The sequence below is a fragment of the Solanum dulcamara genome, chromosome 2, assembly GCF_947179165.1.
Source record: "Solanum dulcamara chromosome 2, daSolDulc1.2, whole genome shotgun sequence".
Classification (NCBI taxonomy): domain Eukaryota; kingdom Viridiplantae; phylum Streptophyta; class Magnoliopsida; order Solanales; family Solanaceae; genus Solanum; species Solanum dulcamara.
Window position 1 is genome coordinate 67,523,651 of NC_077238.1, and position 11,679 is coordinate 67,535,329.

At 32.9% G+C, this 11,679-nt stretch overlaps 1 long non-coding RNA gene across 2 annotated transcripts; it reads right to left on the minus strand.

Moving 5' to 3' along the window:
* Positions 1-8,291: 8,291 nt before the first annotated feature.
* On the minus strand, positions 8,292-11,118 carry LOC129876473 (uncharacterized). 2 transcript variants are annotated; one of them, XR_008763382.1, is made up of 4 exons: positions 10,935-11,118; positions 10,546-10,703; positions 9,686-9,737; positions 8,292-9,079 (listed from the first exon to the last, which is right to left on the minus strand). It is a non-coding gene; the product is annotated as an uncharacterized LOC129876473 (long non-coding RNA). The 2 variants fall into 2 exon arrangements; XR_008763381.1 differs by lacking the exon at positions 10,546-10,703 and having other exon boundaries at positions 8,295-9,079.
* Positions 11,119-11,679: the final 561 nt, after the last annotated feature.

An 11,679-nucleotide genomic window follows, 5' to 3' on the forward strand; every position in this document is an offset into this window, starting at 1 on the left:
CTAGGAGAAGAGAGCTTGAATTTGATGTATATGATATGGTATATTTGAAGTTTTCACCTATGAAAGGGGTATTGCAGTTTGGTAAGAAAGGGAATTTGAGTCCTAGATATGTAGGACCCTATAGAATATTGAAGAATATTAGCAAAATGGCATATGCGTTATGCATGCCATTAGAGTTGGCTATGGTTTGTTCGATATTTCATGCGTCAATGTTGAGAAAGTTTGTGGGCGATCCAAATTCTATTATGCCAATGTAGAATGTGAGTATTGAAGAGAATTTGATTTATGAGGAGGTACCGATTGACATTTTAGACCGGCAAGTGAAGAGGTTAAGAAATAAAGAGGTTGTGTACGTCAAAGTGTTATGGAGGAATCAACAAGTAGTGAATGCTATGCGGGAAGCAGAATCGGACATAATGAAGCATTATCCTTATCTCTTTCCGTGTACTCAAGCCTAAAGGTAATAAGTTGTTCATAATCAAATAGATTAAACTCCTATGTTTCAATTCCATATGTCATTTTTATGCATGCATGATTCATGAAAATGATTCTTTTACTCAAGGACTATGTCTTATGTTAAGTATGAAGTTTATATGTTCTATGTCTTTTTTTCAAGTGTCTTCGTGTTTATGTTAGGTTGCTAGTCCTTTTTTCATGTCCTTCCTATATTAGTTGAATCTCATTCGAGGATGAATGTTCCCAAAAGGGAGATATTGTACATTCTTCAAAATGCTCACAAGTGCCTTAAGAATGCCTTGTCAATAGGCCGCTCATGTAATGCAATATACTTAATCTTTTTGGCAAATGCAAGTTCGGAATATTGATCAGGGGGTCAAAACCTATGGGGAAATGGTCTCGGTGGATATTTAGGACCCGTATATCAAAAGATAGGATTTTCAAAGAAACTGCACAAAACAGTAAAGTGCGCGTCAAGTCCGCGTAGCCAACTTGCTCCCATTCAGTGTAATTTTTTTTGAGTAAAAATCTTGCCAAAATCTCATTTGCTCAAAATTTTCCTATCAGGAAACACCTCCGCGTCACGGACCTGGGCAAAGGTTTTTATCCGAATTCAGTTTTTAAGTAAGGTCACTTTAGACTTTTCCCTAATTGTTACTTAATGAAGCTAGACGTTTTTAGGACCTAATTCGTCTCTATAAATTGACCTAAACCTGTAATTCTATTCATTCTTCTACAATGAACCTACTCAAATATTTCTATCTCTATAAAAGAGTCTCAAGGACTCCATTGAAGACTTCAAGTAAATTCACTCAAAACTCTGAAGTTCATCCAAATTATTTGGCTTTCTCACTTAAAGTATGTTCGAATTGATTCATGGATTCTTTCATCCATGAAGCCCAATCAAATTCTCAAGTTTTTTTTTATCAAATTAAAGTATGGTACTATATGGATTTTATGATCTCTATTCCAATTGCATAAATTATGATTCAAATTATGATTATAAGTCTATTTTAATATAAATTGATGGTTATGACATTGAATTGAAGAGTTTTTCCATGAATTGTCCTACATTGATCTCTAGGGTTCATGATATTAATTATGGATATTTTCAATTATACTTCCGAATGATATAATCCTTATGAATTATGTGTGGGTTGATACAAAGTATATGATGATGCATATTTTTAAATCAATTTCATGATTTTCAAGTCAATTAATCAAATATTCATTTTTACCCTAATTTCCAAGTATGAAATATGATTATGTATTTCAATTATAATCATAGATTATAAGCATATTTTAAATTATGATTTTCATGCAAATTATGAAAAAGGTGACTTAGAGCCCAATGTGGTGCCTCAACGCCTAATGATATGAACTATGTATGTATGATTTGTAATGTGGAAGGACAATACTCGCATTGCACTTATATTATGAAAATGATTTACTTTATGATTTAAAACTTATGATCATGACTATGATATATTTCATTATGATTTCTATGCTATGTATGTATTCCGTGGGATTTGACTTAGCACCGAGTGTACTTAAGGTGGGGCCCCTACCAAAAGCCTTAGTACCAACCTCATTTCTCTTAAACTACGTGCCACCATAGGTTGCCTTCATGGTCTAACTATTGGATCCACATATAGTTTATGTATGACCCGCCTCTATTAACAATATGACCCTTATCTACCATTCAATACTGAAGCCACTAAGTAAAAGAAAATAATTGAGGTTTTACCCTAAATAAGAGAAAACCACTACTCAAGGATGATGTTGACATTAAAAAGGGACCACTTATAAAGAATAATCATGAGGAGCAAGAAAGGAGACCCCAATAAGTAACCCTAACTATAATAGGAGCAAATGTAAATAAATAATCCAACTACAAAAAACTATAGGCAAGAATGTAATTAATTATTATTGAAGGAATAATAATAAAATTAGTAGGGCCACAGTGAAAGAAATGTCATAAGCAGCCCTAACAAACTACATGAAAGAATTTAATGAACTAATAATGAAGACTAACAAAAAATATTGTAGGGGTCCAACGAAAACAAAGCATATCAACAAATGCACAAGAATGCAATTTTGTAAACTTAACAAGAAATAATATCACAAAGATGAAAAAATGCCCAACAAATCAGTTGAGGGGAGAGAAAATTAGAGTTGTCTGAATGTGCTGTTACTATTACCATTGTATTTGTTGTAACACAAAAAATCTTTTCCGCTATTGTGTTCGACTGTAAGATCACCCAAAAGCCACCTTAAGGGACTAGAAAGAGAAAGAAAGGAGAAAGGAGAAAATACAAAGAGAGAACTCTATAAAAGTGGATCGAAGAATGGGTGGCAGTGAAACTGGTGGTGTGCACTGGTGGACTATGTCATAATTTAATCCTGATGAGGTTGATTTTTTATGAGAAGCACTAAAAGTCCTAGATATGTAGGACCCTATAGAATATTGAAGAATATTAGCAAAATGGCATATGCGTTATGCATGCCATTAGAGTTGGCTATGGTTTGTTCGATATTTCATGCGTCAATGTTGAGAAAGTTTGTGGGCGATCCAAATTCTATTATGCCAATGTAGAATGTGAGTATTGAAGAGAATTTGATTTATGAGGAGGTACCGATTGACATTTTAGACCGGCAAGTGAAGAGGTTAAGAAATAAAGAGGTTGTGTACGTCAAAGTGTTATGGAGGAATCAACAAGTAGTGAATGCTATGCGGGAAGCAGAATCGGACATAATGAAGCATTATCCTTATCACTTTCCGTGTACTCAAGCCTAAAGGTAATAAGTTGTTCATAATAAAATTGATTAAACTCCTATGTTTCAATTCCATATGTCATTTTTATGCATGCATGATTCATGAAAATGATTCTTTTACTCAAGGACTATGTCTTATGTTAAGTATGAAGTTTATATGTTCTATGTCTTTTTTTTCAAGTGTCTTCGTGTTTATGTTAGGTTGCTAGTCCTTTTTTCATGTCCTTCCTATATTAGTTGAATCTCATTCGAGGATGAATATTCCCAAAATGGAGATATTGTACATTCTTCAAAATGCTCACAAGTGCCTTAAGAATGCCTTGTCAATAGGCCGCTCATGTAATGCATTATACTTAATCTTTTTGGCAAATGCAAGTCCGGAATATTGATCAGGGGGTCAAAACCTATGGGGAAATGGTCTCGGTGGATATTTAGGACCCGTATATCAAAAGATAGGATTTTCAAAGAAACTGCACAAAATAGTAAAGTGCGCGTCAAGTCCGCGTAGCCAACTTGCTCCCATTCAGTGTAATTTTTTTTGAGTAAAAATCTTGCCAAAATTTCATTTGCTCAAAATTTTCCTATTAGGAAACACCTCCGCGTCACGGACCTGGGCAAAGGTTTTTATCCGAATTCAGTTTTTAAGTAAGGTCACTTTAGACTTTTCCCTAATTGTTACTTAATGAAGCTAGACATTTTTAGGACCTAATTCGGCTCTATAAATTGACCTAAACCTCTAATTCTATTCATTCTTCTACAATGAACCTACTCAAATATTTCTCACTCTATAAAAGACTCTCAAGGACTCCATTGAAGACTTCAAGTAAATTCACTCAAAACTCTGAATTTCATCCAAATTATTTGGCTTTCTCACTTAAGGTATGTGCGAATTGATTCATGAATTCTTTCATCCATGAAGCCCAATCAAATTCTCAAGTTTTTTTTTATCAAATTAAAGTATGGTACTATATGGATTTTATGATCTCTATTCCAATTGCATAAATTATGATTCAAATTATGATTATGAGTCTATTTTAATATAAATTGATGGTTATTGCATTGAATTGAAGAGTTTTTCCATGAATTGTCCTACATTGATCTCTAGGGTTCATGATATTAATTATGGATATTTTCAATTATACTTCCGAATGATATAATCCTTATGAATTATGTGTGGGTTGATACAAAGTATATGATGATGCATATTTTTAAATCAATTTCATGATTTTCAAGTCAATTAATCAAATATTCATTTTTACCCTAATTTCCAAGTATGAAATATGATTATGTATTTCAATTATAATCATAGATTATAAGCATATTTTAAATTATGATTTTCATGCAAATTATGAAAAAGGTGACTTAGAGCCCAATGTGGTGCCTCAACACCTAATGATATGAACTATGTATGTATGATTTGTAATGTGGAAGGACAATACTCGCATTGCACTTATATTATGAAAATGATTTACTCTATGATTTAAAACTTATGATCATGACTATGATATATTTCATTATGATTTCTATGCTATGTATGTATTCCGTGGGATTTGACTTAGCACCGAGTGTACTTAAGGTGGGGCCCCTACTAAAAGCCTTAGTACCAACCTCATTTCTCTTAAACTACGTGCCACCATAGGTTGCCTTCATGGCCTAGCTATTGGATCCACATATAGTTTATGTATGACCCGCCTCTATTAACAATATGACCCTTATCTACCATTCAATACTCAAGCCACTAAGTAAAAGAAAATAATTGAGGTTTTACCCTAAATAAGAGAAAACCACTACTCAAGGATGATGTTGACATTAAAAAGGGACCACTTATAAAGAATAATCATGAGGAGCAAGAAAGGAGACCCCAATAAGTAACCCTAACTATAATAGGAGCAAATGTAAATAAATAATCCAACTACAAAAAACTATAGGCAAGAATGTAATTAATTATTATTGAAGGAATAATAATAAAATTAGTAGGGCCACAGTGAAAGCAATGTCATAAGCAGCCCTAACAAACTACATGAAAGAATTTAACGAACTAATAATGAAGACTAACAAAAAATATTGTAGGGGTCCAACAAAAACAAAGCATATCAACAAATGCACAAGAATGCAATTTTGTAGACTTAACAAGAAATAATATCACAAAGATGAAAAAATGCCCAACAAATCAGTTGAGGGGAGAGAAAATTAGAGTTGTCTGAATGTGATGTTACTATTACCATTGTATTTGTTGTAACACAAAAAATCTTTTCCACTATTGTGTTCGACTGTAAGATCACCCAAAAGCCACCTTAAGGGACTAGAAAGAGAAAGAAAGGAGAAAGGAAAAAATACGAAGAGAGAACTCTATAAAAGTGGATCGGAGAATGGATGGCAGTGAAACTGGTGGTGTGCACTGGTGGACTATGTCATAATTTAATCCTGATGAGGTTGATTTTTTATGAGAAGCACTAAAAGTCTTGTTAATTTTTCTTCTACGATCTACAACTTTAATTAGAAATATCTAGAGGTGGAGAATTCACTAATTGAATGAACCCTAGGTCCAACACAGGTTGATCAGAGCAGGGGAGCCAAGCCCTTTGGGTTTTACAATATGCATGAGAATATAAAGGGATTAGAGGTTATATTGTAGCCTTTGTCTCTTTGAACCTTCTTATAGAAAATCTCAAAAAAATTCAAAGTATCATCTTTGTTAGATAAGAAGATAACCCATGTAAAACGAGAATAATCATCAACAATTACAAAAGCGTACCTTTTTCCTCCTATGCTTGCAGTTCTTGTTGGTCCAAAAAGGTCCGTGTGAAGTAATTGGAGAGGCTTTGAGGTGGATACAACATCGTTAGAAACAAATGAATTTCTAGTTTTCTTACCCATTTGACAAGCATCACAGATGTGATCATTTGAGTAATCCAGCTTAAGAAGTCCCAAAACAAGTTCATATCTAGCAAGCTTTTCAATCAATCGCGTGCTTGCATGACTAATATTTTTGTGTCATATCCATGGATCTTCATAAATTGATGCCAAAAAGATGTATTCTGAATTTCCTTTAACAAAATCATGTATGTATACATTTTTGTCTCTACAACCAGCGAGAATGGTTTTACTAGAGTTGTCTTCAATTATGCATCCTGTTTTCTTAAATCTCACTTCTAAATCTGAGTTGCATAGTTGACTTATGCTCAACAAGTTGTATTTCAAACCTTTCATAATATAGATATTAGTAATATCATAGGATTCATTAAATGAAATAGTACCTAGACCAATAACAATTCCTGTAGAATTATCTCCAAAGCGAATTTTTTCACCATTAAAATCTGCAACTGATTTGAATAATTTTTTTGTTGCCTGAATGGTTTAAACACTCATTAAATACCATTTTCCTTTTGATTTTGAGTGGTGTTCCTGCAAAATAAATATATTACTTTTTTTGGTACCCAAGTATTCTTGCGTCCTTTAGAAACTTGGTTAGCAGAAGATTTAGGTTTCAAAACCCATTTAGAAGAGTTTAAGTAACAAAATCTATAGTTCAAATATTTGTGACCAGATTTTCCACACTAATGACAAGATATGGGATGATATATATCAGAATCAGTTTCTAAAATAGTCACTTTGAGATTCAGACGACTTAAGAGGTTTAGTAGACTAGTTAGATCTAATTGAACTTTGTTTTAGAGAATTCTGAAGATTATTGATATTAGTCATTAGATCATGATTCTCTTCTTGAAGAAGGTCTCTTTCAACTGAGGAAACTTCCAATTTTATTTCTAAATATTTAATTTCTTTTAGAATAGATCTAACATTCTCAAAAGTTCTATTTAGATCAGAGACAGCTTGATCAAGCTAAATTTTTAATTCAAAACAGTTTTGACAAGATTTAGCTCTTACCATGCTTGATTCTCCAAAGGCCATAAAGTAAACATTTCCTGATTCATTTTGTTCAAATTCTGAGTTGTCTTCATCACTCCAACTGTTGAGAGCTTTGGGATTACTTTGAGGGTGTCTTCTTCTAGCCTTAGGACATTTACTTGCAATATGTCCATACTTGCCACAGTTGTAGCATTTGCCATCATTCCTATTGAATTGAGTAATTTGTTTATCTTTACGGAAATTTTGCCTACCTCTTCTTTAATTTCTGGATCTCCTGAAGGTTTCCATTACTGATTTAGTGATAAGGGAAATTTCATCCTCTTCAATGTCTTCTTCATCTTCATTGTTCTTTGCAATTATATTGAAAGCAACTATTTTCTTCTTTTCATCTTCTTTTCCTCGTTTGTTGAGATGGATTTTCTCAAATGTAATTAGATCTCCTCTTAGCTCATCATACGACATATTCTTCAGATTCATGTTTCCAAGTGAAATCACTTTGGCATGCCATTGTGGTGGTAGACTTTTATGAATTCTTCTAATGTGTTCAATGGGGGGATATACTTTTTCATTTGGCTTTAACTCCCCAATGATCTTGCTTAGTCGAGAAAATATGTTTTCAATATTTTCACCTTCTTTCATGTGAAATAATTCATATTCATAGACCAGCAGACTTACTATAGTTTCTTTGACTTTATCAGTTCCCTCATATGTGACCTCCAATTTGTCCCAATCTTTTTGTCTAGTCTCATAGCAAGATATATTTTTATATTCTTCTACACTTATAGCATTGTAGAGAATATTTTTTGCTTTGAAATTTATCTGAACGACTTGCATTTGTTCATTAGTATAATCCATCAAATATGGAGTTGGAGTAGCTTGTCCTTTTGTGGTGTTTATTGGAATGGGAAAATCTCCAAGATTGATTACCTTCCAAACTTTCATATCATAAGATTTGATAAAGGTTTCTATCCTTGAAGTGAGACAAATTCTTTTCATAAATGTAGGGAGGTCTAGTTTGAGATGTTCCTTCTTAACAAAAAGCATCTATAGTTTGTTGAGCCATAATCTTTTCTCACCTATTGTAAGAAAGATATAAATAGTGAGATCAAGCTCTGATACCAATTTAAAGTGTAAGAGGGGAGAGGGGTAAATTGAATCTTTTTATTTTCATCAGCTGACTGATAAGTATACCAGTTTTCTGTAATAACTAAATAGAAAAGAGATAATTAAAGAGCAGAATGAAGAAGTGATGACAAATGTTTTTATAGTAGTTGGGATCCGATGTGAATCTTAGTCCAATGCCCTTGGGTTGAAAGGGTGTTGTACTAAGCTTAGTGAATGGGTTACAAGGGTAAGTAAAGTAGATCCTAGATCTACACTCAATTTTTTTCTTGTTCTCTCTTTCTTTTTCACAATCTTTTGATACAATACCTCACCACTCAAGTAAACTCTTTTCTCTTTTTGATTACACAGTAATTCACAAAGAAATAGTGATGCTTAGTAAAGTAGAAATAAGCTTATAGAATGGATGGACGAATGTATATTTTTCTCAACCACTGATCTTGTGATTTATAAAGTGTGTGGATTGACTTTTGCAACCCAAAGGATTTGATCCTTGGAAGAAAGATGAATCCTTCTTTCCAACAATAAGGACAAAGTCTAGCTTGAATTTGTATCTTTAGTCGTTGAGGAGTCTTCAGAAATCCTTCTTGATATTCCATGATTATTCTTCTTTCCTTCAAAAGATAAGGGTCTAATTCCCTCTACCAAATTTGCAGTGATTATCTCTTTTCCTTTTAATGTTCTCCTACATGAACTAAGGAGTGTTGATGGATTTGCACATCTCCTTGGATTGATCTCTTTCCTTCTAATGGATTGCAGATCTCCTTGGATTGATTCTTTCCTTCCTTGCAGTCCTTCTTTCCTTCCTTGAAGCCCTTGTATTGCTCTTCTTTCCTTTTTGATGGCTTGATGGTACCTGCATATTTTATAATCAAAATTAACTCCAACAACATGATGTTTAAGGAGTATGAAGGAAAACCAACCAATTTGCAAAAAAAGAAGGGGACAGTTATTGACTCCTATATAACTACCCTTTGGTATCCACATTTATTCCAATCCTTCATTCCACTTACAACCCTTTCTTACCTCCGTCTGTTACAATAGTAAGTAAAAATCATCCGTAGAGAAGAAAAAACAGTCAAATTAGAGTGGTAAAAGGCAAAAAAAAATATGTGCTACTTATAATGACGGTAAAGTAATTTACTTTCTAGCTGACTTGAACATATACTTTCTTGTGATGAACGCCTACTGCCATACATGTTTTGGGATTTTTCTAAAAATTAAGCTATTGCAGGAAACCTTTCTCAAAGACACTGTATAATGTTCTTGATATAAAGTTAGATTAGCACACCCACAAAACTTAAAGCTATTAAGATGTAAGATGTAATCAAACATAAAATTACATAATTGATCTCAGCTATCTCGAGACTGAGACATCATAAATTGGGTGAATAAATTAATTTGAGACACAATAACTTTCCTGAACAATGAAGTATAAAGGCTTCGAAAAAAAATGGCTTACCATAATGAAAGTGACCTTTGTACATTCAAATCGCGCATTGTTGATCATGCTACTGCAGCGGAAGTGGCAAAATTTAAACAAAAATAATAGAGTTGTAATGAAAATTGGAAATTCAAAGGCATACAAATTTGATTGCTAAAAGTAGTAAAATCAAGGGAAAATTTGATTATTTCAAACTATAACAAAACTATTAAAGAACTATGCAACTTACTAAAGGAAAAAATATGAGTATTAGTAAGGAGAAGGGCGTTAGGTGGTATATCCCAACAATGTCCTTCAAAAGCAAATGCAATATTCAACTGTTCCTCACGGGTATACACATATTTTCCATATTTAAGATTTAAAAGACAAGATACAACCCTATAAGCAAGTCACCATAGAAGACTAGTGGACAAACTTTGTAAACAACCTTTTAACACTTCGATTTTTTAAAAAGCTTACACTTTATTTGAATTGAACCCATAACAGATGAGTGGATAAAGTTTGCAACTAACCTTTCAAAACTTTGATTTTTCAAAAAGCTTACACTTTATTTGAATTGAACAAATAACTTTTCAACATCTCCTCCTCTAGTCTAAGAATTGAGAGAAATTAAGTGTCAGGGCATAAAAAACTCAAATTTCAGATAATTACAAATAATAAGTTAAATAGTGCATAACAAACAATTAATAAATCCGTTTAAGGATTTCAAGCGTTACAATTTCAGTGATGCTAATCAAACAAAGTGAATCATGAATGAAAACCTAAAATTCTAGAAAAATGAATCTACTTTGGGCACAGAGTGATAGTCGTAGAAGAATAAGAAGAAGAAGCGATGGCAAACTGTAATGGAAGATATTAAGGCAATGAAAGGAATCTACCTTGGGCAGTGGAGATCGTCGAAGAAGAAGAAGCGGCTGGCAAGCATTGTAATGGAAGATAATGAGGCAGTGAAGTGGTGTTTATGCTAATCGAGAAGATGTAGCGAAGCCGTGTATTTGAATTTTCAAAAAGTTCCTTCTTCCTTTTTTCCCTTTTTCTGTGGCAAAAGTTAAATACCATTCATGATAAAAAGAAAAAATAATCTATTATCCTTAGAGAGTGTCACATCACCTGGCCTAAGATTATGTTATATATATATAAGATTTTATTGAGCCGAACCTAACCCTTGGAAGGGCTGCTCTTAATTTTTCCGTATCTACTATGTTTTGTATAATCTTGTTATGATTTGTAAATAAACATCATAAGAAATCAAGATTAAGATACATACCTTCTAAGTAACCTTGTTTATAAATGTAGAATCCATCTTGTTTATCATTGCGGAAGTGTGTTTCAGACATGTGGAGCATTCAACTTTGTCTTCCTCTCATTGCTTCTCCTATAACTAGCAGTCAAATGAGGCGATTTCTATAAGGCTAAAGAGATGAGAGAAAACCTAGCCATATATTTATAGGAATCATGTGGTGGCCTAATGGGTCTCCCCATAATAGGATTTATAGGTCTTTAAGAGGATCTACACTATCGTCAACCTACACCAACACAAGAAGTCATTTAGGCCCAAGAAAGAATCCAATAGATAAGCGTCCTAAGTCATGTTTAGCCAATTTTATAAACCACAATAATTAAGTTAATGTTAGTCCATATTTGATAAAGGTTATAACATTCTTTTACTTGTACAATCATTAACGTAATCTTAAAAAATTTATAATTTTTTCTAAAAAAGAATATTATTTTGTAAAATTACTATCTCCAGCTAAACTAATAGCGACAACACGTACATAGTAGTAGAATATCACTTCGAATTTGGTCTAGTCAAACAAAACTCTTAGTATCAAAATGCAACAGTACTTGAATCAATCAATGATACAAGACCAATACAAAATCACAAGCACTAATGGTTTACCAAGATAGACCCAATAGTGTGGTTGTGTATGAAGAAATAGCCAACATAGACTTCAAATCACAAAGTTAATTCATTTTCGTTCCTCAACAATTTTCCATAAAAATAAATGTGC